Source organism: Miscanthus floridulus, chromosome 12 (assembly GCF_019320115.1).
Source record: "Miscanthus floridulus cultivar M001 chromosome 12, ASM1932011v1, whole genome shotgun sequence".
Taxonomy (NCBI): Eukaryota; Viridiplantae; Streptophyta; class Magnoliopsida; order Poales; family Poaceae; genus Miscanthus; species Miscanthus floridulus.
In genome coordinates, this window is record NC_089591.1 from 38,563,979 (window position 1) to 38,584,452 (window position 20,474).

Sequence of the window (20,474 nt, forward strand, 5' to 3'; positions counted from 1 at the left end):
GAAGGTGGGCCGCGTCGTAGCGCTACTACTACGGCAGTCTAGAGATCACGGCGCGCGACGCTGCGCCTCGGCCTTCCTCGTACGCGGCGGCGCTCCGCTGCGACGCGCGGGCCCGGAGATGGTGGCCGCCGCGGCGACTGCGTACACGGCGCGCGTCCTGACCGGGGGTCCTCGCGCCAGGCGGACGCGGACCAGCACGCGCTGCAAGAGGCCGTCGTGGACACGCTGCCTCTTGCCACCGATGCGCCCCTCCTGGCCGTGTTCCTCTGCCGCCTGCCCGCCTCCTACATGCCGCGGTCACCGAGACGCGCGCGCCGTCGCATTCGCGTGGCCCGTCGTGCACCACGCAAGTCGCGCAGAGCCTTGTCGACTTGCGCGGCAGGGAAACATGGCTGGGGGCCGGTTAAGCTGGGAAGACGAGGAGGTGGTGGACGACGACGACAACGATGAGAAGGACTAGTCCGAGGAGGTGGCGGGCTCGAGCGATGTCCGCTTGTCCCCGGCGGCTGCGGTGGCTATGAGAGAGAGAGGAGAGAGATACAGGAAAAGAAAGAAAAAGGAGAGAAGGGATGACAAGTGGGCCCATAGTGCCATGTCAGCGTACAGTGTGAGTTAAGATTCATTTGGACCTACTTGAAACCCGAAGCTAAGTTTAAGAACCCAGAAATGGCATTTTGAGAGTACAGGAACCTAGATGACATCTCGTGTAAGTTTGAGAACCGGCCACGAATTTTTCTCTTAATGAAGCTAGAATCTTTTTATGGATCTTTGAAAGCATAATTCTCATCATGACTGTGTTAGGCATTTGTTGGTCTAGCTCTGGCTTGTGTTGAGGACTCAACTTAGCCCACTAAAGATTTCCTAAGCTCAAGTAGTCTGTTCGGTTGGCTGGTTTATATCGTTGCTGGTTCGTTTATGTGAGAGAGAAGTACTGTTGGTTGATTCATTGAAGCAGTGTTCATGTGAGGGGGCTGGCCAACCCAGCCAGCCAGCCAGCCCCAGCCGAACACGGCGAAGATATGCGTCCTTGCCCACAAATTCTATAAGGGAATTCAAAGATAGGACAGTTGGATGTATTCTTATTTTTCTAAAGTGAGTTCCTTATCACTGCATCAGATGCCCCACAGCAGATTGTCCTTACCAATATATTTATGCACACCTTGCTTTGGTTATCCACACCACCAATGCAGCTAATTTATGATCCCAACTTCATTCCTTTTATTTATATCCGCGTTGTATCATTCGAGTGATCTAATCCCCACCTTCGTCAGTCTCGTCTTTCTTTTGATTCAACGTGAGCATAGAGGCGCCTACTTTTCGTGAATATGTGTTTTTTCTTTCGAAAGACAAAATAATGGGAGGACCCTTTTCTCTTTGTAAAGATAAAGAAGGACTAATTAAAGAGCAAAGCAACATCGACGTGGAGATGCTCCAGCAGTGGCAGCTCCTGGAGCCGTATCCTCCGGAGACATGGGAGCGTGTAACCAGCAGGAGATGAATGAGGACCATATACATAGAAAATTGCCTTGAGGTTGTAGCAGCACAGGATGTCTCAAGGCTTGGTAGCTCACAATTACGTGGAACGATGCCCTCCAACCTCGGGCAGTACTCTAATAAGAGGTGCTTCAGTGCATTGAAATTATCACCACCATCACCACGGTAGAAATAGGTTAGACTTCTGAGACGGGAGACATGTGCATTTTGTAGAGATAGTACATCCCGGTACTCACTGAAGACCACCACCATCCGATGGCACCGTCGGAGCATGCACTCCTCTAGCTCATCGAACCCACAAAAATCACCCAGACCACTGAGATAGGAGACATGAGTATCACCCAACATGCTAATTGATTTGGTGACTCTCAGAAGATATGTCAGACCACGGGGATACCGATCAGCAGCTGAAATCTCCACGTGACGCTTGGTCACCCGAAAGGGAGGTACGTCATCCATTGACACCATAGAGACTCCGTCTGTCAGATACAGACGGTTTACATCAGCGTAAGCTGGTGGTGCCATCTGAACCTTGTTGATCATCACCATGTCCTCTTCATCCTTTAACCTGCTGCTTGTGGACTTGCATGATGTAACTCGAACATAGAAAGTTGTCAAAAGTTCTCCAGCCCTTACTGAATTCATGGTGTCATCACCGAAGCTATAAAACAATCTGGAATCACTTATGCACACCTGAGCACCTTGTGGATGATCCGAATGATTAATGGTTCTGTTTGAGCACTGATCCAAGCAAAACACATCCGGGAGTCTCTGCAGCTTATGCCAAGGAAATCGTCTCAGGGAAGGAACACCCAAGAGAAGCAATTTTCTAAGCTCTGGCAGATTAGGGATGCTGTCTGGGAGCTCCTTGATAGCCGTAGCAGATAGATCAAGCTCCTCCAAAGCACCGACCTCCTTAATGTCAACAAACTCCAACTTTCTACATCCACGCAAGGACAGTCGCCTCAACAACAAGCTCTTGTTCTCAATTAGCTTCAGTCATCGAAGATTCTTCATCTCTTCAAATATCTCCATAGGAAAAGATTTTATTTGAGTCCCTGTGAGCTCGAGTTTTGTTAGACTAGACAAAGCACCAACGGAAGGTGGCAATTCCTCAAGGTTGGAGCACTTGACAAGCAAGAGCTCTTGCAGATTAGGCATGCTACAGAAGAAGTCGTTGTGGAATGTGTTTATATTTGAGTAGGAAAGATCAAAGCAGAGCAAGTTGAGATTTTTGCTGCTATTGATTTCATTGAGAGTAATTTCAGTGTTGGGGAAGCTGAATGGACTCGTGAGGTTAAAGCAGCCCCTAAGGGAAAGGTACTGGAGTTCTTGGAGGTAGCAGATTGATGGAGGAAGTGATTTTAGTGGAGTGTAGGAGAGATCAAGAGCATGAAGACAGGGGAGTTTGGCAAAGAAATGATCGGATTCAAGCTTCATGAGCAACCTTGATTGCTGTGAGCAATGCCTTAAAATGAGTGTTGTTGGGCCACTAGCTCCGTAGCTCAACCATTCCCTGCTTAAATGCCATCCTTGGTCTCCCACATGTGAGATCCACTGCATGTGTTCCAACCTAGGATGGTCTCCGTCGCAAAGTTCATCGGTTGTGTGGTGCTCTGCGATGAGGTTGTGACATGCTAGGAAGTGTGCAGCAGATTTTGTGGCTTCTTCAGCTTCAGTCGTCACAGGAGAAAAGGGGATCTCCAGCAAGGAGTACTCTCGGAAAGCTTCAAGGATGAGATTTCCAACTTGGTATATATCACTGTATTTGCCATCATAACTACTGCCTGTAGTCTCCCCCGTTCTTTCTGTATCGATGACAAGGATGCCTTGTGCAGACCACTGGCGTATCAGCTCATCTGAAGTAATGTCGGCTAATGCAGCAGATCTCTTCTGGCCTCCATCTCCATGAGGCGATGAAGAGTGGGGGGAAAGGAGCATGGTGGCGTAGTGAAAGCACCGGACAGCCACGTGGTGCCAATATTGCTCGTCTTTGTGGGCGACCGCAGCCAAGATGTACTTGGCCGCTTGATGCAGTGAGTAGAGAGTAAGAATCACCATATCATCCCCACTAGAAGATTCGATTAGACAAGGATAAGCTGCTGGCTGGCTCCTTCCGTACACATCTTGAGTGGTGGTGGATACGCACCAAAAGGAGTCTTTCCACCGAGGGGCAGGAAAGCATAAGCCCTCTGTTGAAGCAGTAAGGTTGATGGGCTTGATGGGCTCGTCGAGGTTCTCGACCACCAGCAGGTACTTCTTCATCAGTAGCTTTTGGATTATTTGAGGTACTGTATATGTTGAAAGCTTATCCAGTAAGGACGATGAAGGGTTGTTGAGGCCATAGGTATAGTACCGCAGCTCGTCCTCCTCTTCCAAGAGCCTGTCGTATTCTTGGTCATTAATGCTCAGTCCCGTTCCTGCCAGCTGTGCTGCTGCTCGCTTCATGTCCACCTCTATCACGTAGTCATAGGGGCCATCTCCCTTGATCTTTACGTCCCGAGTGATGCTTGAGATAGCTCGTGTGAAACATGCTGTGGATCCGACCCCAACATTCCACATCACCCATTTAAACTCATCGAGTTTTTCTTCCAAGTCTCGATATGCAGGGCTCTTGAGATATCCATCCAGCCTGGCCGCACAAATAGAAAAAAAGGACCGGTTAAGTGCATGATTTGACGAGAAGATCAACATATGCGCTTAATTTGCTGGGCACCTCGTCTACCACAACGTTAATTCATAGAACAAATCCAAAAAAATGTGAGCATATGTGCTATTAAACTCGGTGTTGCATAAGACTACTAATGTATATGATATCGAAGCATTAACAAATTATCTCAAATTATAAGGATTCTAAGTGAATTAACTCAGGCATACTATTTATTAACGTCCCATGCCTCATTCACATGCGTACAGATCTTTAATGTCTATCATGATGCAACTCCATCCTGAAAATATGGTAAGCAGAATATCTCACTCTGACTAAGGGTTGCATCATTTGTTTTACCTTGTGATATGTCATAAAAAAATTTATGATACCTTATATTTCAAAATAGAGAGAGAGAGAGAGAGAGAGAGAGAGAGAGAGAGAGAGAGAGAGAGAGAGAGATAGAGTATATAGAGAGATCAAGCTAGCGTTCGTAAAGTGCGAATAACAGAAGCTTTCTGTAAATTTAAAGAAAATATAGAAATATGTTAAAGATAACATACCAGAAGTTGATACTTCGTAAACGATCACGCCATAAATGCAATGTCTCGGTGTCAACAGAAAATGATGATGCCATGACTTAAGTTTATTTAGTAGAGGACCAAATTTCTCAGTTAACAATACCTGTGAGCAACAAAAGTATTTGCATGAGCTTATTAACACGAAAAGATGGCTAAAAGGACTCAAATGCCCATATAATACCAGGAATACTAGTCCATCAACCCGTGCTCTCGCACGGGCTAGAATTTTAAATGATGTACTATTAATATATTTTATTTGATTAATAAAAAACTTACTTATACTAAATTGTGGTTGGTTTACCACGTACTTATACTAAAAGGACATCGCTATGGATTTTGTGGTTGGTTTACCACGTACTCCTAAAGGGAGGGATGCTATTTGGGTTGTTGTGGATCGTCTGAGTAAGGTAGCTCATTTTATTCCTTACCGTTCTACAAATTCAGCAAGTGACTTAGCTCCAATCTATATGCGTGAAATTGTGAGACTTCATGGGGTGCCAAAAACCATTGTTTCTGATAGAGATGCTAAATTTGTTTCCAAGTTCTGGGAGAGCTTGCAGAGTGCCTTGGGAAGTAATGTGATACTTAGCATTGCTTTTCATCCTCAAACGGATGGTCAATCCGAGCGTACAATTCAAACTTTGGAGGATATGCTAAGGTCATGTGTTCTGTCATGGAAAGGAAGCTGGGAGGAGCATTTGCCACTTGTGGAGTTCGCTTATAACAATAGTTACCATGCTAGCATTCGTTGTGCACCTTTTGATGCCCTTTATGGAAGGAAGTGCAGGTCACCACTTTGTTGGGAAGCAGTGGGTGAAAAGGTAGCTCTAGGACCAGATTGGGTTCTAAGGATGACTGAGCGTGTCGCTGAAATTTGGCAACAAATGTTAGCTGCACAGAGTAGGCATAAAAGCTATGCTGATGTTAGGAGGCGAGACCTGGAGTTTCAGGTTGGGGATCAAGTACTTTTGAAGGTTTCTCCTAATAAAGGTGTAGTGAGATTTGGGGTTAAAGGAAAGCTTAGCCCAAGGTATATTGGTCCTTTTCCAATATTGGAACGTGTTGGAAAGTTGGCTTACAGATTGGAGCTACCCAATTCTATCAGAGGTGTGCATAATGTATTTCATGTTTCCATGCTGAGAAAATACCTACGGGACCCAGAGCAACATATGACCTTGGAACCAGAAACCATCAAGGAAGACTTGACCTTTGAGGCACATCCTGCAAGAATTTTAGAGGAGGCTGATAAAGTCTTGCGACGAAGGACGCTCAAGTATCTGAAGGTTCTTTGGACTAATCAGACAGAGTGGGAAGCGACATGGGAGCTCAAGTCGAGAATGCAGTAGGGCTCCTTCGGAGGAGCCGTACCAAATGTTTTGTACGAGGAGACGTTTTCAGTGAAAAATAGACGAGCCGGAGCCATTTTAGAGGAGCCCTCCTCATGAGGAGCCCTGCCAAACACCCCCTAAGTTGGTTCTACCATTTTTCTTGTGTGAAAAAAATCATTAGAACTACCATATATTGTATTTAGGGAGTTATGTAGGCTCTATTTCATTCAGTTGTAGGCTATGAAAAAACTGTTGTGAGCTATGAAAAAGCTATTGTGAGTTGCGCTGTGAAAAAGATATAGGCTGTTTGATTGAAATAACTATAAAACCTGCTATCGTGGGGTCGAAACTGCGGTAAGTATTGTTGTTCGTCGGGTGTCACAGAGTGTGAGGTCTCCTGTGGCTCGGGTGGACTCAAGAACATAAAGAACTTAAATATCACACGGGGGACAAAGAGGTTTATCCTAGTTTGGGCTATCAGGGCCCTATGTCCGGTAATTTGATGATCTTTGTATTCAAGAGCACCCAAATCAGGGGGTTACAATAGAATGTAAGAGAGAGATTTGGTAGGGGATCGTTCGGTGCAGATCCTAGGCTCGTCGATGGTGAGGTCTCCTGATGAGGAAATCACTCCTTCGGATGCACCCGCTGATCCTCCAAACAATATGCAAGGTCCAATGACCCGAGCTCGAATGCGCCAGCTAAATTTAGAGGTGAGCTCGTTCTTAAGCGATCCTTTTCATATTTTTGAGAATAGACTACTACCTAATGATGTTATATTTCTTAGGAACATTGGAGAGGGTCATGAGGAACTTGGAGGAAGAGATGGAGGCAAAGATAACCGGCAAGGACGTCCAACACAAGCCGGAGGCCTGGTCCAACATGAATTCGAGTCTGCCTTGGCCTCCAGGACTAGTCTGCCATAAACTGGTCACCCAGGACGCGTCTGGACTCCATTTTCGATGATCCACATATGGATGGAAAGATTATTTCATAAGGAAATCAATGGAAGTGGTCCCATGTCAAAATCCCATCAGAATCAATGGGAATCATTGAAACAATTCAGTGTCCAGAATCTATCAGGGTGCTGCGTCACCGTATTTGGTCCAATGGGCCGTGTATCGTCTTTGAGCCCGTTAGGGGGGCACGTCCAGGGTTGGCGATGACCCTATGACCTTTATAATCATATGCCGCTTACATCGTTAGGTTTTGGGTTTTGCTTAGATCATTCTGTCCATTGACAGTCGCCGTTCATAGGTTTGTGAGACCCCACTTTGAGAACTTAATCATACAATCTGCAGTTTGTCCCAGACTTTGAGCTGCGTACTTTCAAGTTTTTGCTTGTGTTCTTCGTTTCGCAGGCATGGATTAGCCTTCTTGGCGAGATCAACTGGATTGGTGACATGGTTGATAACTAGAGGAGTTGTGGTGCTAAGGTTACAGGGTTCGGGTCTTTCGATCTGAAGCTAGATCGGTGTGTGGTGCTACGCCTAAAACGATAGTTATCATCAACTTGACGGAAGATAAAAAATCACGTCCTCGTCATCACCCCCTTGTCGGAGAGGAGGAAGACGTTAGAAAGGGTGGTGGAGCTCTCGATACTCCTCTCGGAGTGGTTCTGCTCTCGGTGTAGACCTCAAGCTGTTCGGTGGAGAGGACTCGAATGATCTGTTCTGAATCGTCTTTGTTTCGTCCTTCCCCCTCTGTAGGATCTAACCTCCTCTTATATATCGAGTTAGGTCGGGTTTGTGGTAGTTTGGGGGTCTAGTGTTTGGTCTATGTGCGTCGGAGTCCACGAGGGGCTTGCATTTTGACCCTGAGGATTTGTCGGCTTGGACTAGCCTCTACCAGGTGCACCTTCTAGAGTCTTCTTTGGTAGCGAAGGTGTCTGGCTTGAGGGGAGGCCGAGCGGGCCCGAGAGCCCCAGAAGCTAGCAGAGGTGTTTTGTCCCTTTGTGTCACACCTCGTACGTGACCCTGTCGGAGGAGAGGTTGACAATGATGCGCCTGCGGTGCGACGTCGGTGAGCCCTTGGGCCTTGGGTGCTCGGGGCGCTTGCTTCTAGCCTGGGCCTTGGCTTGCACTTGAGGCTGGGGCCATGGACCGGGTTTGGTCTCCTGTCAATCGGGAGGCTGCGGCTCGGGCGAGCCTCAGACCCCCAAGCAGAAGAGGGGTACGTGCTCGGGCTCGGCCCAGTCCTTAGCCGGAGGGTGCGTGCGAGCGCACTTGAGGGGTGTAGCCCCTGAGCGGTTCTGGAGGGATCGGTCGGGGGTCCTTCGGTCGGGAACCTCTTACCCAGGGAGTTACATATCCCTATGTTATGACCTCATCACCTACCACCATCTCTTTAACTCCCCTGAAACAGCTATAAAACGTCTCTCTATTCCCACCCACTTGGAAAAGCTAAAAGACAGAAGCAGAGTCCAAGGTGCTACAAAAATTATACTACGCGAAAGCAGGTGCTTCTAGAAAATAGCTCTGGTTGTACTCATTTGGCTGGCTTTTTGCTTTTTGGTAGCAAAACACTTTTTAGTAGCTGAACCAAACATAGTTGTCGTAGTAGTCTTTCTGTTAGAGCATGTTCGAAAGGCTTTGTCAAACTCACTCTCTAAATTATCAATTAAGGAGTCATTTGAATAAAAGCTGCTCTCTATATCTTTCCACCCTCTAGTAGCTTCTCTATATTTTGTCTACACTCTATAGAGCTAACCCCATTCTCTATCTTTTGCTAGTGAGAAATCTAGAATAGATGATAGCAACATTTGGAGATATAATTAAAGATGTTGCACGTTTTAGGGCATTTTTTTCACCAAAACCTCTATTATAAGGATTTTTTTGAAAGCGTGCTATAGCACGTGCTTCATTAAGTGGAATTCGGAAACAATACAAGCTCCGTAGCCTTCGTCACGGCGAGATGCCGTTTGGGAATAGAGGCGCACACTGGACACAGATCACCGCCATGTGGTGGAGACTAACGGCTGTACTAACTAAGTAACGATTGGCGCGACGTTGCCTCTAGGAGTTGGCCGCATGGGTCAAGTCACCTGAGCGGTGAGCGGTGAGCGACGCCAGACTCCCATACCCAGATATAAAGAGGCTCTTGGTTTCTTGGAGTTCCTCATAGTGGAGAGTAAGAAGTGTGGTTTTGGAGAGTGAAAAAGATGGAGTGATTTAGAAAGTCTATTGCACTATAATTTTTTTGTTTTCTAACTTTATGATAAAGAGCCATGTGATGGGAGAGTCTCTTGGAGATGCTATTACAAGTTTTAAAAGGTACAATTAAGAAAATTATTTTGGTCTATGTCAAAAGTATAAATTAAATATTAGTATCTACTCCTATCCTACTAATATATATGATATCCAAGCATTAACAAATTATCTCAAATTATATGGATTCTAAGTGAATTAACCCACGCATAGTATTTGTTAACGTCCCATGCCTCACTCACATGGGTACAGATCTTTAATGTCTATCGTGATCCAGCTCCATGCTCAAAATATCGTAAGCAAAATATCTCACGCTGACTAAGGGTTGCATCATTTGTTTTACCTCGTGATATGTCATAAAAAAATTTATGATACCTTAAATTTCAAAATAGAGAGAGTATATAGAGAGATCAAGCTAGCGTTCATAAAGTGTGAATAACTGAAGTTCTCTGTAAATTTAAAGAAAATATAGAAATATGTTAAAGATACATACCAGAAGCTGATACTTCATAAACGATCACGCCATTCATGCAATGTCTCGGTGTCAACAGAAAATGATGATGCCATGACTTAAGTTTGATTAGTAGACGACCAAAATTCTCGGTTAACAAAACCTGTGAGCAACAAAAGTATTTGCCGCAGCTTATAACGTGAAAAGATGGCTAAAAAGGAAATAAAAATAAAAGTAAATTCCACTAGCGGTTGTCGAACCTGTCCCGAGTTCTTATCTAGGTCCCAGTACTTTCGAATTGCACATTCAGTTCCCTAAACTTGTCCCGAATTCTCGTCCAAGTCACGATACTTTCAAATTGCACATTCAGCTCTCTAAACTTGTCTTAAGTTCTCACCATGGTTCCGCTACTTCCAAAATACACACTCAACTTCCTAAACTTGTATTACTATCTATACCATCCTGGTACATCCCCTTCCCCACAATACATGACATATGCCCACCACACTCGTGCAAACACACCCCGCTGCACCGCGTTCGTCCACCCATAGTGGTGTAGCGCTTAGGGGTCGAGATGTGTGGCAAGAGCTTAGGAAGGATGTGTAGACCTAGCTTCCTAGGACCTGCTATGCCACTTGGCCACCCATGCCATGCTTGCCCTACTGCATGTCCAAGCCAAGCCTTCTCTGTCGCAGTCTTCCTCGATTTTGCTTTTTTGACTCGTTCGTCCTCCATCTAACCGTGGTGTCAGCCCCTGCCTTGCGGGCATTGCATTCAACACCACCACTGCCACCACCACGTCCACACTCCTTCCTCTCCCTCAACTTGTATGAACTCATGCTCATTCTCGCCATCTCCTCGCACTCGGTTTCTCACTCTCCTAGTCTTCCTCACCTCCCTCGTCAACAACAGGGCCATCACTATAGTGCCGTTGTAACACGCGGCATGGCGGCGAGGTTGGGCATGGCATGGCCCACTGCACCGACGATACAACATAGGCCGTCGTGGGGTAGTAGGGTGAGCATGGTGCAACTCCACATGGCTAGTGGGTAAGGCAGGCATGTGTGGTGTAGCGGATGTGAGGATGGTAGTGCAGGGGTGGATGAACCATAATGGTAAAATAATACAACTTTAGGGATATGAGTGTGCAATTTCCAAGTACCATGACCGGGATGAGAATCGGGACGAGTTTAGGTTGTTGGGTGTGCAATTTGAATGTACTGGAACCGTGTGCATATGTAATTTCCAATAATTATTTGACTTTTTAGCCAACGATTATATAGATAAATTTGTTTTTATTTCTTTTGCAATATATATGCGCACGTACTGGAAGCCGTATGCTGGGCATACCTAGCATACCCCTCTAGATCCAATATGGCCCCACATTGACGCATCCAGAATGTGAGATACAGAATCAGCTCCACATTTTGACCTGTAAAAAAACACAAAAACATTTTTATGTCTACGTAGTAGCATTATGACTAATTGTGTTGCTTCATATATATGATTTCCTTGCGACAAACTCATTCTACTTACTAATATGGTGTTGTAGACCACATAATAGAAAAAGGGGAAGAACCAGTTATGACCAGAGGTTAAATTTTTCAGTAGGGGCAAATATAGATCAATTGCCCTATAAATTACTTTTCAAGAGATAACATCACCACTGATAGGAGCAAGATGCTACTTTACTAATTGATTGACATTTGACAAAATGTCCAAGCGAAATCATTAGCCTATATCAAGTTACCTTCTAAGTCTTTAACATTATCTCGTCATAATCGTTTTGAAATTTTTGTATGAGTTTAGTTAAAATTAATGTTAATCAAGAACCTTCAAAAAATTAATGTTAATCACTGATGTAGTTATTTTTACCTCTGCTTTTGCCAATGGGGTCGTTGTTTATGGTAAAATTGCCAGGAATAACTTCGTGTGCTATGACGTCACACAATTCCTTCTCCGAAAAATCAATTCTTAAGGCTGAAGGTTGCCACTATATATGTTTTCTCCAGAAGCACTCACTTCTTTGTGACTCTGAGAAAACACGAGCAGCTCACACAGCCATTACATTACTCAGATTCTCTGAGCATTGATAATAATGAAACAAGGAAGAAGGATATTATTACCTCGTGCTAGAATCGATGATGTTTTGTGGATGAAAATCAATTACTCGGATGACTTGGGGGGATTCAGTTTGAAGGAGCTTGTACCATATGTTTGTTTTTGGTATATCCATTTATCTGTTACTAGAAGAAGCAATTACTTGCTAGACATCAAGTACGAAATCATCAAACAGACAAAAAAAAAGTCAATACTATAAGAAGAGTCTAAGTGGTAGCATAAAAGAACAGTAGAAAACGAAGATTTTTTTTTTTTGTTTTTTCAGTTGAAAACTAAGAAAGAAGAACAGGGCCTCAAAACAAGATCTGGAAGAAAGCTAATGGGAAACAATATATTTGCAAGAAATATGGTAATTCTTTGTTTTCGTTAATGGATTGAGAAAAAACAGATGAAACATAACGGTATATGAAGCAGTGAATGAAAGCCAATGGGAAACAAGAGAATGAAAAACAAATTGTTGTTTGGTGGTGGTGGGAGGATTTGTGGAGGATAGATGGATTTTCTTATAGTATATTACTCACTCACTCAGTTCGGAACCTGAACGCAAGAGATTCAGAATGGAAATGAGTGAACAAGAAGGGGTAGCTGGGAAGAGGGACGGCACTGCCGTACTCTCGCTTATATACACCAACAGAGGGACACTATTCTCTGGTTATGATTATGACAACACGCAGAGGTGAAAGGATGCATCTCTCTGAAATCTAGTAAATATTAAAGCTGAGAATACTTTAGGAATGGATCTTACAATGTCCAAAGAAAAAAAAGGTAACTTGCAGGTTTATAAAGAACAAAAGTATCTCAGGATGGAGTGACAATCGTTCCAAGGCACAATGGCATGGCTTGATAAAGCACACAAGCAGAGCAATCGAAGACTGTAGTCGTAATATTTTCTTTGTTGTTGTGGTAATTCACAATTTATCTAAAGGACTGAGCCTGATTGAAACAAGAACCCTTTCATCAGCATGGCTAAAGTGTTGTTATGTTCATGCACACGGTTGGACCAACTTGTTATAACATTATTTTTTGAAAGAACTTGGTATAACATTGGCAAATCCTTCAGAGACATAGCTCGAATCCTTCATTCCATTGGAAAATTCGCTCGTAACCTCTTGCAAAAAATAGTCTCTAAAAAATGTTCAAACAGTAAGTAGTGTTTCCTTGTTTGTCTGGTAACTTCCCTGTAAGATTTTTATCAAAAAAAAAACTTCCCTATAAGTTCAAGTGTAACACCCTAGAATTTGCGTTCTTTTGAAATAGCCTAAATTGATTTAATAATGCAATTATGTGAGCATTCCAATGTCGGGAAATACTGATTTTCGCCACTAACTTGGTTAGGACAATGCAAGAGATTTACGCCGTGTTCGGCTGGCTGATTTTCGACTGATGCCGATGCTGCTGCTGATTTGTTGTGAGAGAAAAATACTGTTCCATGGCTGAAAAGTAATGCTGATTTTGGCTGATACACTTAGCTGGGAAATGATTGAACAAGAAGGGTCTGGTGGCAGGCAGCAAAACGGCTAGCTGAGAAGAGGGAGTCATCTGTCCGCTGAAGTACTCTCTCTGTGTACCATTGTTATGTGGCTGCTAGGACCGAGAGGAGAAAGTCGAGGGGAGCGGCGGCGGCTGACGCGCTACAGTACCCGCGGAGCTACAGTACCGCGGGTACTGTTTACAACTGGGTTGCGAGGGTGAGAGAGAGAGCCGGCCGCGGGGCGTTTGCCCACGGCCGGGCAACAGAGAAGGATTTTTCTTCTTAATTCTTGCTTGATTAGATTGATACATATTCTCTCCTTATATAGAGAGGTTTACTTAACTCCTAAGCAAGCGACCCTTATCTCTAATTAACCCTAACACTAATGGGCTATACATCCAGCCCAGGCCCAATAGGCCCCTGCCATACTCTAACAACCACAGCACACGAAGGAGAAAAGATGCATCTCTCTGAAGTCTGAAAGCTAAAGACTAAACCTGAGAATACTATATGCTATCTCCTCATATATATATGAATTCAAGTATATATATATCCAATTTGTATGGCTCATCAATGAGAAACTTCTCTTAAAATTCTCGTAGAGCTGAGAGTACTCTCTTTCTCTTACAGAGGGACAATATTCTCTGGTTAGTGAAGGAACGTATCGTACCATGCATGTTCAAAGAAGAAAAAGGAAACCTGCTGGTTTCAAGAACAAAGGGCATCTCAGGATGGAGTGACAATCGTGCCAAGGCATCTCAGGATGGACCAACTTTGTAAAGCATTGACAAATCCTTCTGAGATAGTTGGAGTCCTTCACTCTGTTGGAAAATTCTCTGGTAATAACCTCTTGGAAAAAATTCTCTCTCAAAATGCTCAAAGAGTAGAAGTGATTAATTGTTTTTCAGGTATCGTTCCTGTAAGATCAATTTTCAGCAGCCAGAGCTTGGCATGCCTAAAATTTAACCTACATTTATTTTTCTCTAATTAAGTACTGGTCCAGCCATCAGTAGTAAAAAAATGGCTCCAAGCCTCTAACTTCTTTACATGAAAGGGAAAGACAAAAAAAAAAAAAAATTAACATCTCATCATTCGGGCCTCGTCTGACTTGTTTCCTTCTGAATATGTAGATATATAGCATTCATGGCACTACAGAATTATATTTTCTGTCAAATTTCATTTTAGGGATTTTATTCAAAGGAAGGGGCAACATTGTTGCTACGGCTGAACACGGTATGGGAATTTTGGATCAGAATAGTGTTTACATGGCATCGTTGGTTTCTAATTCCTTGTGTATTTGGCATCAAAACTAGATTTTCATTCCATCCAATCGAGTACATGCTATGTGCATGCACATCCGACTTCAGTTATATCTAATACAAATGGTTCATCAGTGATCACTTCATCGTTGTTACTTAATTTTGCTATCGTCCCCGGCCTTCTCCTTGGCTGCTTGATGTCCTCGCCATCTCGCCTATGATGCCATCGGGCTTCGACGTCCTTGCTGGATGGGGAGGAAGGGGGCGTTGGGTGGTCCGCAAACGATGAAATCTCTCCAGAAAGGGTGAAACCTTAATTACCAATATACCCTATATAATATAATTTATATTTTATAAACTCAATTAATAATTAATTAGATAGAAAATAGAAAAACGAAAGTACATGGAAGTGTTGTGCTTTTTTTGACACATTTTTTCTTATAAATAATAATGGAAAGCCACCGACAATATAAGTGATTCTTTGTATTCTTTAATTGATTGCAAGAAAATTAATAAAACAAGGCAGACTAACAGTATTGGAAGCAGGGTTTTTTTTGGTGACTTCTACAACATACACTGATTAAAAGGCTCAATTGTAGGTATGAAGAACGGCCAAGAGTAATGAAGAAACAAGCTGATATTTGTTATTTTTGGGACCTGTGAAGATAGACGCACTTTTTTAGTGACTTTTACAACATCCACTAGTTAGTCACTTCTTTAATAACCTGAAAGAAAGCGATAGCAAGAAAATGGGAGAACAAGAACAGCTGGAGGCAGCAAAACAAATATCAGCAGTTCAGCACGTATAACAAAAGCTGGGAAATAATAAATACTGGAACAGAGGGTGCATATTCTCTTGTTAGGACAACACGCAAAGGATGCATCTCACTGAAAGCTAAGAAGGATGAAGGAATGAATCATATCATCTTCAAAGAAGAAAAGGTAACCTGCAGGTTAAAGGAACATAGGGGATAACTTGCAATATACGTCTCATAGGGCATCTTACGATGAAGTGATCACCGAGCCATGGCACATTGGTGGTATCCGCTGGCAGAATGGGAGGCTTTGAAGCAGTAGTCAGACTGTCGGAGAGTTGAGTTCTTTTCTTCACGACGCTTTGTGTTTCATTCAGATGGAGAGGGCCTAATACTGCTACAGCACATACTTGTGCTAAACATTCCGGTTATACAGATTGGTCAGTTTAGCAGGCCAGGTAATTGTCCTTGCTTCCTTACACCTCTGCTTCAGGGCGACTGTAACAGCCTATGTTCTAATTAATTAAAGATCTTAGCTTCTAAAAAGAAAAGGTACAACAATGGACACCCAGCAAGCATACCAATAGCACCCAAGGCAGATGGATGATCCTTGCATAAACTAGGAAAAGGAAGGCGTTGCTTGCGGCAGGGGCGAGTATTATGCTGGAACACGAGGATAAGATGGCTAGGTTATCTTTGTCAAAGCTAAAGGTGACTAGTGTTCCCTCAAAAAAAGTGATTAGTGTTCAATGAATCATGCACGTTTTAAGCATACAGGGAAAACATGCCATGTTCTTGTGAAAGACAACTCACATTGGATTGATAACTGCACCACGCATGGCACATCAATGATAACTGCACCACGCATGGCACATCTCAAAGTACACGAACAAAATGATAGTAGTGTAGTGCATGTATGGCTTCAGTGACATTTCATTAGTATATAAATGATTTTTTAACACAACTCCTATTTCTAATAGAGACGGAGGATATAAGAAACCACCGGTAAGTACGGTGAGGAGCACGGCAACTACAAACCGCCATGCAAATACATTTTCAGCGACGGTTCTGTTAAGTAAACCGTCACTCAAAATATACCTATTTTCAGGGATAGTCGGCTTAAAAGAACCGCCTCTGAAAAAAAGATTTTCAAAGATAGCGGCTTATGTCAACCGTCTATGAAAATAGGTGATTTCTAGGGATGGTTTTGTAAAGTACACCATCCCTAGAAATCGATTTTCAAGGGCGATCGATAAAGTCAACCATTCTTAAAAATAGCTACGGTGCAAATAAAATCATATCTTTTTTCAAATGAACTTCGATGATGATAAAGTTTATATCAAATTTGTGGAGCCCGACGAGTTCTAAAACTTTTAGTTGTAAAATTTTAGTTTGAGATCCTTTACGCTTCCAGATATATAAATTAAGTTCCCAGATTTTGAATTTCAAATTTTTAAAATTTTCAAATAACCTTGGATAAAGACACGCTCTATATCAAAGTTGTAATTCTCGACGAGATCTAAAACAGTGTGACCATGCTTTACTTCCACCATAATTCCACATGGAGCGAACTAAAAGAATACCAGCTTGGTATTTGAAGCACGAATCAAGCACCAACAAGTTCAACAACACGTATAAAGCCACGCACACACATAATAATTTAGCATGCGGAGGTGGAGACAGAGCTGTCACTGCGACACTATATATCGTACTTGTAGCAAGCAAGCAAACTTATTACTATAGTGTACATCACCTTCACACGGCAAGCAAGGTCACTGTAGAAAAATGAAGCAATCTCATAACACACGATACGATGCAATATGTAACACAGTGGAATCTGGTTCAGCGGCCACCGCTGGATGCGCTGTCCTTCTGGAAGGCTGGTCGATGAACTAGCGAGACAAACCAAACCTTATTATTTTGAAAAACAAATACCATGACGCGCACACGTTGGTGGTGTTGGAGTTGTTCCAAATTCACTCCAGGATATAGGCCAGGCTTCTGACGGAGCGAAGCGGAGGCCCGTCGCCGGAGGCTTGGGCCGGAGCGTGGAGACTTGATTCTCTTGTAGGCCGCCATAGGCGTGTAACCCAAAACTCTTGAGATAGTGAGATTGTTGCTGGCTGGTGCCCGTGGTTTTTCCCCTTCACATCGGAGGGGTTTTCCACGTTAAATCGTGTGTCTCCTCTGTGGTTTGATTCTTTACTTCATATTCCTATACGTCGTTCATAACAAGTGGTACCAGAGCTTTGGTTGCTGTTAGGGTTCATGACGACGTCGATGAAGTTCGATCTTCCGCTGCTGAACTACGACACGCGATTCTCGCTATGGCAAGTCAAGATGCGGGGGATTCTGGCGCAGACTCATGACTATGATGAGGCGCTGGATAGTTTCGGAAAGAGGAAGGCCGAGTGGACTCCAGAAGAGATCCGCAAGGATCAAAAGGCGCTCGCCCTAATTCAGTTGCATCTTCATAATGATATTTTGCAGGAGTGTCTGAAAGAGAAAACTGCTGCAGAACTATGGCTGAAACTGGAATCGATCTGTATGTCCAAGGATCTAACCAGTAAGATGCAGATGAAGATGAAGCTGTTCACCCTGAAGATGAAGGAGGAGGATTCAGTGATGAGCCACATCGCTGAATTCAAGAAGATCGTCGCCGACCTAGTGTCGATGGAGGTGAAGTATGATGATGAGGACTTAGGTCTTTTACTGCTATGTTCTTTGCCAAATTCGTATGCAAATTTTCGTGACACTATACTTTTGAGCCGTGATGAACTAACCCTAAAGGAAGTTTATGAGGCTCTCCAGTCTAGGGAAAAGATGAGAGGCATGGTGCAGAATGACGGGACGTCGTCCTCCAAGGGCGATGCTTTGCATGTGAGAGGCAGAACTGAAAACAGATCCTCCAATGATGGCAATGATGGTAGAAAGAACTACGAAAGGAGAGGCCGTTCAAAGTCCAAGCCGCATGGTAATAAAAAGTTCTGTGTTTATTGCAAGCTGACAAATCATAATGTTGAGGATTGCAGAAAAGTACAGAATAAGGAGAAGAGGAAATAAAAGTCGGCTGGTAAGGTCTCTGTTGCTGCTGCTGTGTCTGATGATGATTCTGGAGATTGTCTGGTAGTATTTGCTGGTTGTGTTGCTGGTCATGATGAATGGATTCTCGATTCCGCATGTTCATTTCATATTTGCACTAACAGAAATTGGTTTAGCTCGTATAAGTCTGTGCAGAAAGGGGATGTTGTGCGAATGGGAGATGATAACCCGTGTGACATTGTGGGGATTGGATCAGTTCAGATCAAGACTGATGATGGCATGACACGCACGCTGAAAAATGTCAGGTATATACCAGGGATGTCCAGAAATCTTATCTCATTGAGCACGCTTGATGCAGAAGGTTACAAATATTCCGGTTCAGATGGCGTTCTGAAGGTATTAAAAGGTTCTCTTGTTTGCTTGAAAGGTGATCTTAATTCTGCAAAGTTATATGTCCTTAGAGGGTGTACTTTACCTGGTTCTGATTCCGCTGTTGCTGCTGTTACTAATGATGAACCTAGTAAAACTAACCTTTGGCATATGCGTTTGGGACATATGAGTCACCATGGTATGGCAGAATTGATGAGGAGAAACCTGCTGGATGGCTGCACTTCGAGTAAAATAAAGTTTTGTGAGCATTGTATTTTCGGGAAGCATAAAAGGGTACATTTCAACACTTCTGTTCACACCACTAAAGGTACTCTTGATTATGTTCATGCTGATTTATGGGGTCCTTCCCGTAAGTCCTCACTTGGTGGTGCTCGTTACATGCTTACAATTATTGATGATTACTCTAGAAGGGTTTGGCCTTATTTTCTGAAACAGAAAGATGACACTTTTGTTGCTTTTAAGGACTGGAAAGTAATGATAGAAAGGCAAACTGAAAGAAAGGTAAAATTGCTTCGTACTGATAATGGTGGAGAATTTTGTTCGCGTGAATTTAATGATTATTGCAGATCGGAAGGCATTGTTAGGCATCACACCATACCCCATACTCCACAACAGAATGGTGTGGCCGAACGCATGAACAGAACCATCATGTCCAAGGCCCGTTGCATGCTGTCTAATGCTAGGATGAGCAAGCATTTTTGGGCTGAAGCTGCTAATACTGCCTGTTACTTGATAAACAGGTCGCCTTCTATTCCACTAAATAAAAGAACTCCCATTGAGGTATGGTCTGGTACGCCTGCTGATTATTCACAGTTGAAAGTTTTTGGATGCACTGCTTATGCTCATGTTGATAATGGAAAATTAGAGCCTAGAGCTGTTAAGTGTCTTTTCCTTGGTTATAGTTCGGGAGTCAAAGGCTATAAATTGTGGAATCCTGAAACAGGAAAGACTTTTATGAGCAGGAGTGTTGTTTTCAATGAATCTGTGATGTTTACTGACAGTTTGCCCTCAGATCATGTTCCAGAAAAAGAGCTGCAGCGTATGCGCATGCAGGTGGAGCATGTTGATGATGATACAGGTGTGCAGGTGGAGCCTATTGATGAGCATGGTGACCATGATAATGATGTTGCTGAGGATGATGCTCATGATGATGTTCAGCAAACTCCTCCTATTTTGCAGTTAGAGGAGGATTTACCTATTGCTCAACGCAAGTCAAAAAGGACAATTGCACCTCCTAAGCGTCTTATTGAAGAGTGTAATTTGTCTTACTATGCTTTGAGTTGTGCTGAACAGGTGGAGAATGTTCATGAGCCAGCAACCTATAAAGAAGCTATTCGTTGTGGTGATACTGAGAATTGGATTTCTGCTATGCATGAGGAGATGCAGTCTCTTGAGAAGAACAATACATGGGAGATTGTACCTTTGCCTAAGAATAAGAAGACCATCAGCTGCAAATGGATCTTCAAGAGAAAGGAGGGTTTATCTCCAAGCGAGCCTCCAAAGTATAAGGCAAGGTTAGTTGCTAAAGGCTACAGTCAAATTCCGGGTGTTGACTACAATGATGTGTTCTCTCCAGTGGTAAAACACAGTTCAATTCGTACTTTCCTTAGTATTGTTGCTTCACATGATCTTGAGCTTGAGCAGTTAGATGTGAAGACTGCGTTTTTGCATGGAGAGCTTGAGGAGGACATATACATGGACCAACCAGAAGGGTTCATAGTGCCTGGCA

At 43.4% G+C, this 20,474-nt stretch overlaps 1 pseudogene; it reads right to left on the reverse strand.

Moving 5' to 3' along the window:
• Positions 1 to 1,393: 1,393 nt before the first annotated feature.
• Positions 1,394 to 11,848, reverse strand: LOC136495731 (uncharacterized; annotated as a pseudogene).
• Positions 11,849 to 20,474: the final 8,626 nt, after the last annotated feature.